Source organism: Gymnodraco acuticeps, unplaced genomic scaffold (assembly GCF_902827175.1).
Source record: "Gymnodraco acuticeps unplaced genomic scaffold, fGymAcu1.1, whole genome shotgun sequence".
Classification (NCBI taxonomy): domain Eukaryota; kingdom Metazoa; phylum Chordata; class Actinopteri; order Perciformes; family Bathydraconidae; genus Gymnodraco; species Gymnodraco acuticeps.
The window spans coordinates 671,014-679,809 of NW_022989882.1; the positions used below are offsets into that span (position 1 = coordinate 671,014).

The following is an 8,796-nucleotide window of genomic DNA, read 5'->3' on the forward strand; positions in this document are numbered from 1 at the left end:
ACTTGGAGTTTCAGGCTCTGCACTTTCCCTCCTCACCTCATACCTGAAAGACCGTACCTACAGGGTGACTTGGAGAGGGTCTGAGTCTGACCCTTGTCAATTAACTACAGGGGTCCCTCAGGGCTCTGTTCTTGGTCCCCTCCTCTTCTCCCTGTACACAAACTCGCTCAGATCAGTCATTAGCCTGCATGGTTTTCTTACCACTGCTACGCTGACGACACCCAATTCATTCTGTCCTTTCCCCGCTCAGAGACCCAGGTCGTCGCACGCATCTCTGCTTGTCTAGCTGACATCTCTCAGTGGATGTCTGCACATCACCTCAAGCTCAACCTTGACAAGACTGAGCTGCTCTTCCTTCCGGGAAAAGATTGTCCCACTCTTGACCTAACAATCAACATCGGCACCTCAGTTGTTTCCCCGACTCAGACTGCAAGGAATCTGGGTGTGACCCTAGATAACAACCTGTCCTTCACTGCAAACATCGCTGCTACAACCCGTTGCTGCAGATACACGCTTTACAACATCAGGAAGATACGTCCCCAGCTGACACAGAAAGCGACTCAGGTTCTTGTCCAGGCTCTCATCATCTCACGCCTAGACTACTGCAACTCCCTCCTGGCTGGTCTACCTGCATGTGCCATCCGACCTCTGCAGCTCATCCAGAATGCAGCGGCTCGTCTGGTCTTCAACCTTCCTAAATGTTCCCACACCACTCCGCTCCTCCGCTCCCTTCACTGGCTTCCGGTAACTGCTAGAATCCACTTCAAGACACTGGTACTTGCTTACCATGCTGCGAATGGATCTGGCCCTTCGTACATCCAGGACATGGTTAAACCGTACACCCCCACGTGGGTTTGCTGTCCTGGCTCCAGGATGGTGGAATGAGCTCCCCATTGACATCAGGACGGCAGATAGCTTGCACATCTTCCGGCGCAAACTGAAAACTCATCTCTTTCGACTCCACTTCGAGCGATAGAACTATTAACGAAGCACTTGTATACTAATAAAGGACTGGCTTATCTAAAGCCAGTTGAGTAGCACTTGAAATGTTTGGCTCTATGAAACCTGATGTACTTATATGATTCTGTTTTCTTCAAGGTTGTGTCTTCCTGGTCGAATGTACTTATTGTAAGTCGCTTTGGATAAAAGCGTCAGCTAAATGCAATGTAATGTAATGTAATGTAATAAACCTCTTACATTTCTAACTTTTGTTGAAAACTGAAGCAGCTATCGGTAAAATGTCAACGCGTGGATCATGTCAAGACCCTGGAGAGCATCTCAATCTGCTTTTTGTGTAGTTTCGGATCAATAATGTGGCATTGTTGGCAGATTTACTAAAGGTGTGCAGCTGCTGCTCTGACGAAAGATTAGGCTGAATTTACAATGGGCCTTAATGGAGACATGTTGAACGTTTTTGTCACTTCATGCCCTCAAGAGGCACTTTGTTTATTTTTTTTGCTTAATTTTTGTTTATTTTTCAAAGTAGGAGAGGTTTTCCTACATTTTTAATGAAAAATGATGTCCAAGGAGTGTAGGGTTTGGGAGTTATGGCAGGTTTAAAAAAAAGAATTAAGGCGAATGTCAAGCTCTCCTCCACTCTAGGTGTGACATCACGCACTCTAAGCCTTAACGAGCAGCACAATGTTAAAATGTTAAAATGTCAAAATCTGAAGAAGGCCTCTTTACCAAGCTCCAAACTAAGTTAAATATCTCAAAAAGTGTAAAAAATATCAAAAATCTGAATATGAATTTAATAGCTGAATGTCTTGTGATCATTTTAAAGTTGGAATGAAGTCTCTAGCTCAAAGTATGTGGAAGGAGTAGCATTTGGCGCAAAGTGTAGGTAAAAGAGGATTTGAAGGTTCCTCCCATTGAGTTACATGTTAAAAAAAGAGTTTAAAAAGCTGAGTATTTCAAAAAGTATAACATATTTTGAAAAAGTTGAAAGTTTCCCATCATGTGCTGAAAAGGCTGAATATTTTTGATATTTGAATGGTTTCTGTAGCTGAAAGTATGCTAAAGTTATTGAGAGCCAAACTATTTCGCTCGACGCTCGACGCTCGTGAACTGTCAACGGGAGGGCGGGGGGAGCCTCGCTGCGGGGAAGCAGTGTGTGGACCAAGCGGCAAACTCTGGGTGCTTGTTAGCTTAGCTTGTTATATAGCTTATTATCCAGCTAAGGACGTAACCCTTTATACATGTGTATATATATATATACAGTTTAGTTTATGATTCAGCCTAGGGTAAGACTTTTATAGCCTATGGCTATGACGCCCATAATGCTAAACGGGAGCAAATGTTAAAAGGGGACCCAATTATCCCAGTGGTGGCCGCCAGAGTCTGCCGGCTGGAGCTAACGGAGCCGCAGGGAGCTAGCTAGCCCCCTGTGGCTCCTTTAGCTGCGTTAGCTCCGGCGTCCCGGCGGCGTCCCGGCGGCGTCCCGGCGGCGTCCCGGCGGCGTCCCGGCGGCGTCCCGGCGGCGTCCCGGCGGCGTCCCGGCGGCGTCCCGGCGGCGTCCCGGCGGCGTCCCGGCGGCGTCCCGGCGGCGTCCCGGCGGAGTCCGGCGTTATAACTGGAGATCAAGGAATGCAGCAAAACGCAGACTTGGTTCGCATGCAGCCTGCTGTAGTATTAGCTAAAGAAATTATGTTGAACAAGGCTTATTAAGTGAGGATGAGCATGTGAGCATGTTAACCTAGCTTGGTAGCTCCAGCTAGATCGGGAGCTTGGAGCCCTGCCTTGTGCTTCATACAAATTATTCGGGATATAGTTAGATTCCACCTTAATGATTATTAATTGTTGAGTGAATTGTTTTATAATGCAACCCTTTTATTTATATTAGGTCTTAACGTTTTTGCATAAATTAGGGCGTGGTCACTTTGATGGACAGGTACGTGCCTCACTGTCAGCTAACAGCAACTTGTCCACTCTGCTAGGCTACAACGTTAGCTAGTTGTAATTACTGTACTTGACCCTTTAGCCGTGTTCATGGTGATTTTGCCTTTTAGGGAATGTTGTTACAAATACCAGACAATTAAAATGTCGTGCTGTGCGGTTGAATGAACTAACAGAACTTCCAAGAAGTCTAAAATGATAATATTGTTAGCAAGGAGGACCAGGCCTGATGGAGGAGCCCATGCTGGGCATAGCCGATACCAACTGCACAGGCCTAGTCTGTCACTTTATTTGACTAAATGTGTTTACTTATACATTTAATAGGTTTACACCTTCTGTCCATATGTGCTTTTTATTTAAAACGTTGTTGATTAACTTTTGGTTCACATTTCAATCAATTGTATTTACACTCCTTTTGTCCATTACTCTTTCTGAAAATGTTAGATTACACATTCACATCTGACTGAAGATTGGCCCCATTTATTTGTGACGTTGCAAACTCTGCGGTACAAGGCACAGGTGATGTGAAGCTCAGAAAGTGAGGCAAATAGAAATATTCAGCTGATGGAGTGTAGATGTGGAAATAGGTGCATTCGATCAGCTGACTATGTTTTTCACCACACTTTATAAGCCTATAACCACACCTTCTCTGAGGTGCAGCGTCACAAACAAATGATGGTCCTGATAGACTACAAAAATATTCGGTGTGCAGATCTTTGTTTTCACAATAAAAGTAGTTTCTTAGTGAATGTCCTGTACTGGTCTTAACATCTCATAACATCAGCTTTTAATGTTCCTCTTGGATGTTCTTCTTGACCCTCGGAGAAAGAGGAGATGCTGAATCGTGTCTTTCATGCATGTCCTTTCCTAACAAAAATTACAGGAAACATAAAACATATTATTGCAGAACAAGTGTGTTATTTATGAAAGAGGTGTGTTTGTGTTTTTAGGGACTGCTGTATATATAATTATTTTGTAATTGTAATGTTTTTTTGTATTTCAACAGTGAGCTACAAAGACAATCAGATTATGAATGAACAGTATGAAGTTCATCAACATTGAAATATATGTTATTATCAAAATAATATTTAACTGTTATCAAAACGTAGTGCAGCTGTAGAAGCTTGCTCTGTTGTCTCACTGAAAGAATAACTTTTACCACGTTTTTTACAGACAATATTGAGAGATAAATAGTAGCAGTTCTCACTATGTGTTAAATATCTTTGCCTTCAATACATTCAATTAGAAAGCTGACTAAGTCATATTGCTTGTTAACATCTAAATGTAACTTTTTGCATGGAAAAACCCCTCAACTTCACTGATGTGTAGGTGATCTAGTATTTAGTATTGTTTAATGGAATGTATATCAGTGTATTCAAGTCAATACTTAATTTATTTAAACCAATATCTTTTTTTATTCTTTGTACAGTATGCAAAGAGTCTTTGTACCTGTGCTGAAGTTCACTGCTGTGAGGAGTCCAGTTCTGTCTCTCACTCTCTGGTCCAGCCTGTCTGCATCACCTGGACACCTTAAACAAACAGATATATATATGTAAAGTACCATGTGTACAAACAATATAACTTATTCTCTTCTGCTGAACATGTTGGATTGTGTATTGTCCGAGTCAGGGTCCTTTTTATTTTACTGTAACTTTGGAAGAACAAATGAAATGCAATGAATAAGCTTAATTTTAACTGAAGCACACATAACGTCTGATTAGGCCTGTCACGAAAATTAATTGTGTTGGACAATACATTTTCCTGGAAATTATTGCGATAAACGATAATATTGTCAGCACTGTTGTAAGACCATTTTAGACCACTGACATAATATATAATAATAGTTCAAGTACATCCTTTCAAACAGAACTTTTTATTGAAGATTTCATCATTGCAAATGAAATGTGAAATAATATTCAAATATATAAATGATATATAATAAATAAAACAAATTAATTAAATTATAATAAATTAATTAAATCATCACACACATAAACCAAAACAATAAATTAAATAGACTCAGGCTGGAAAACAGAGCTCTCCCTAGGCGAACATCTATTGCGCAAGTGCTACGGGCCGGCCCTGAATGCAACTCGCAAATATCTCTCTCTCTCTCTCTCTCTCTCTCTCTCTCTCTCTCTCTCTCTCTCTCTCTCTCTCTCTATATATATATATATATATATATATATATATATATATAAATATGAGCACACATTGTCTCACAAGCAAAAAAAACCTCCTTAAAACAACAGTCAAGTGTACAGTCCACTGTCCATACAAAGACCCAGATGCCTCAACAGGCCATATCCAAATCTGTTTTTCAAAGTTTTCGAGCAAGGAACACCATCATTCGTTTCATTTCAAGCCTTTATTTATCCAGGTGTATCCCTTGATATCATTGATCTCTTTTTCAAGGGAGACCTGCTCAAGTAGACATTTTGCATTGTCGGGCAAATGCATCTTTGATTGTAAACTGTCGGGAAGGTGGGGGCTCTCCAGCTGCCGTGTTTGCTACCAACTGGGAAAACGGAATGGGGTGGTTGTGTTTTAAGTGGAGTTTAAAATGCGTGGTATTGCCTGCTTTTGTCGCTACCTTTTTTAAACAAATGCGACACACCGCCCGGCTCATTCAAATCCGTATGGTTGGCCTCGTTGATTTGGCTTGAATTCAAAATACTGCCACACCGGAGACTCGAGATGTGTAGTTAGGTTTTGTAACCAATTCCATTTTACTTTAAATTCCCTGCGAGTAAGTCACACGTTGTCTCCCGCTTGTCGCTATATTATTAATTTGGCTGGTACGCTGCTGCACGTTCTTAGAAATTAAAATCAATGTTTTATGGCATAATGTACCTTAAACATACCGTCAGTTTAAATGCTATTTTATTCTGGAAAAAAACGGAAGTTCTCAATACCAAGCTTTTATTCTGAAAATCCTTCATGACGACATCCGGGACTACCGTCCATTAGTATCATTAAAGTGGCTATTGACGCCGTTAACATGTATTACATATAAAGTTATGAAAGAGATAAGGAGGAGAAAAGGTATGTGGAAGTAAGCAATGCATGTAAAATGTCGAAATCCTCTGTTTAACGCGATATCGGACACAGGAGAACGAGGGGGGAAGTCCCCTACGTCACTACAGCTCACAGAGAGGAGGAGCGAACAGCCAGCAAGCGGGAAAGACGAAGGCTTGTGAGCTCTCTTCTGCACGGCCAAGACTGGGAGAGGAAGGCTGCAGCCTTTCTCTTCTGACTGAACAATATCCTGTTTGTAACATTACCGCGCCATATTTTTAATTAAAGTACAATTTGAACCTTCTCAGAGACTCCATTTAGTCTCCTTTTTAAGCTTCTCTCCTCGACGCGAGAAAAACGAACATAGTTAACAATTGGGACCGGGAGAGACGAACAACCAGCTGTTTTCCGGAGATGTGGCATCCCAGACACACAACGAGCTCGTATCAACTCGGTAAGAAGAAGCCTGTTATATCGAATTCTTCAATAGTTTATGCAGGACAACGTTAGGTCTGTGTGTTTGACGGCGCCAAGCGGATCCTGAAAATAGCTGTGCATTTCATGTTAAAACAACCACATTTATAACAATAAGAATGATATACCTCGTGGCGTTGCTTTGTCACAAGCAGGGTGAGTTCAAATTTCTTCTTTTTCTTACATTTAACCCTGCATGCTATTAATTTGTGTGTGTGTGTTGTATTTTAAATATAAATGTGTGTGGTCATTGTACTTCGGGTAGGTGTCTTGTTGTGTTTTCATGTAGGTGTCTCTTGTTACGTTAGTAATTAGTTAGCCTATGACGTAAGGATATATAAGTCAATTTAACGATGTTTGTTAAGATCTATGGGACATAGCGAATTGGTTAAGCACTGTTTAGAGTCGGCGAGGTCCTGATAATTTATTCCGGTAAATTATTCTGACCTACTAATTGACCTGACCGAAGTTATTGAGTCTATGTAAGTTTACTGCTTGGCTCAGATCCACCAAAGTCAGCAAGATCTCACCTCTATTAACTCCCCGAAGAACCAGGTTCAATTAACTGCTGTTTCTATTCAGACAACTCTTTTTTAATCTGTTTAAGGGATCCCGAAGGATTTTGATATCAGTAAATGGAGTGTGCTCCTACCTAAGTGTGTGTGGCAGGGTGCAGTCTTACCTTTGAAGCAGGAGAGGAGAGCACAGATTTTCTTTTAGTTGTCCCAATCCAACAGGTAGGATCAGTTTATTTGAAGAAAAATAGGTCCAAACTAATACAGGGTTTTTACCTTCTCTCTTTACAACATTATAATCATACTAAAAAAATGGTGCTGTGATCATGTTCAAATATGAAACTTTAATTCACAGTCTTACATTTATTACCAAAATGATTAACTTCAACTGCCCAATTCAGTTGTGACCTTTTATTATCTCCCGATAGAATTTAGAGGTATTTCCTCATAAAAAGACCGGTGTCAATAAAAATCTGAATTCAAACTTTCATTTTCACCCAATCAATTCACATCAGGTTCATACCTTTTTTCCGACACAGACGGCGGGTACTAACATTCAAAAACACACACCTATCTCCCGCAGGTATTTCGGAGGAAGATCCTCACGGTGGCGGTTACTAATTACGAACACACTCCTATCCGACACAGATGGCGGGTACTAACATCCACAAACACATACCTATCTCCCGCAGGTATTTCGGAGGAAGATCCTCACGGTGGCGGTTACTAATCACAAACACATCTCACAAACACATCTCCCATCAAATCATTCCACTCAGCATTCCAACCAAGAAATTCACTCAGCATTCAAAGAAATTCACTCAGCATTTCAACCAACAAATTCAAGAGATATTTACCAAGTTTGAGAGAACCTTACCGAGAGCTATTAACCCAGCTCTGAAGGACAGAGCCTATACCGGGAGAGAGTATACCAGGGGAAACCCCCCTCTCTCTCGCGCTCTCAAAAAACCAGTCTCTTTATGCTCAAAAAACTGGATCGAAACCCCAAAAAACAAACACCTCCTCTATTCCCAACCAACATCTTCTATTGGCTATGGCCTAAGACACACCTTCCCATGTTTGTGTAGAAAACAGGACATGAACAGACATATTCTATGGCTATGACATAACCACCTTTTTGAGGCCTTAATGTATTTCTCCTTCAGTCAGGAGCCCCCCTCCCTGTGAACTGCTGTCAGAGGAGAGGGAAAAAACGGCCTACTCTCTTATCAGAGACACCCATAACTCTTTATAGGCCTTACAATCAACTTAAAAAACCACTTGGTTTTGTTTATACTGTAACTATAGAAAAACCTAAAATATGAAGCATTTTTATTGTGGGTTATACAAGAATATAATTGATTATATTTGATTATAACTAACTTTCGTTTTAAGTATTAAACATACTATGAAAACTCTCAACACCCTCTTTTTAAAACGCAAAGTTATCAAATAGCAACAGATAAAATTGTAAGCATACATACATATTCAAAAACCATCAAGAAGCATTCTCATTATGGGTTTATACAAGAATATGATTGATCATATATGATTTATAATTAACTTTCGTTTTAAGTATTCACTTCATATGGAGATCTCAACAGCACCGAGTAATTGAAAACCAACAAGGCATAGCGAATCAACTTAGGGTTGAGTAACTGAAGTCAGTGCTAGTCGAAAACAGTTGAGAACTGTTTTAAAAAAGTCCTTTTCGAGGAAAACGGCTTGATTAAGGTGTAAGCCTTTATCAGTGGTCATACTGTTCTACAGATGTAGCGCTTCATTTCAGACGCCTACCCGTGCGGGTCCGTGATCTGCACGGGGTGGGCCCCTGCTGAAAAGGAAAACCCCCGCAGGACTTGATACGCCCCCTTGATAAATAAATGTAATTTTA

At 40.8% G+C, this 8,796-nt stretch overlaps 1 long non-coding RNA gene across 1 annotated transcript; it reads right to left on the reverse strand.

Moving 5' to 3' along the window:
• Window positions 1-3,651: 3,651 nt before the first annotated feature.
• Window positions 3,652-4,439, reverse strand: LOC117534380. The gene is made up of 2 exons (XR_004567191.1): window positions 4,345-4,439; window positions 3,652-3,762 (listed from the first exon to the last, which is right to left on the reverse strand). It is a non-coding gene; the product is annotated as an uncharacterized LOC117534380 (long non-coding RNA).
• Window positions 4,440-8,796: the final 4,357 nt, after the last annotated feature.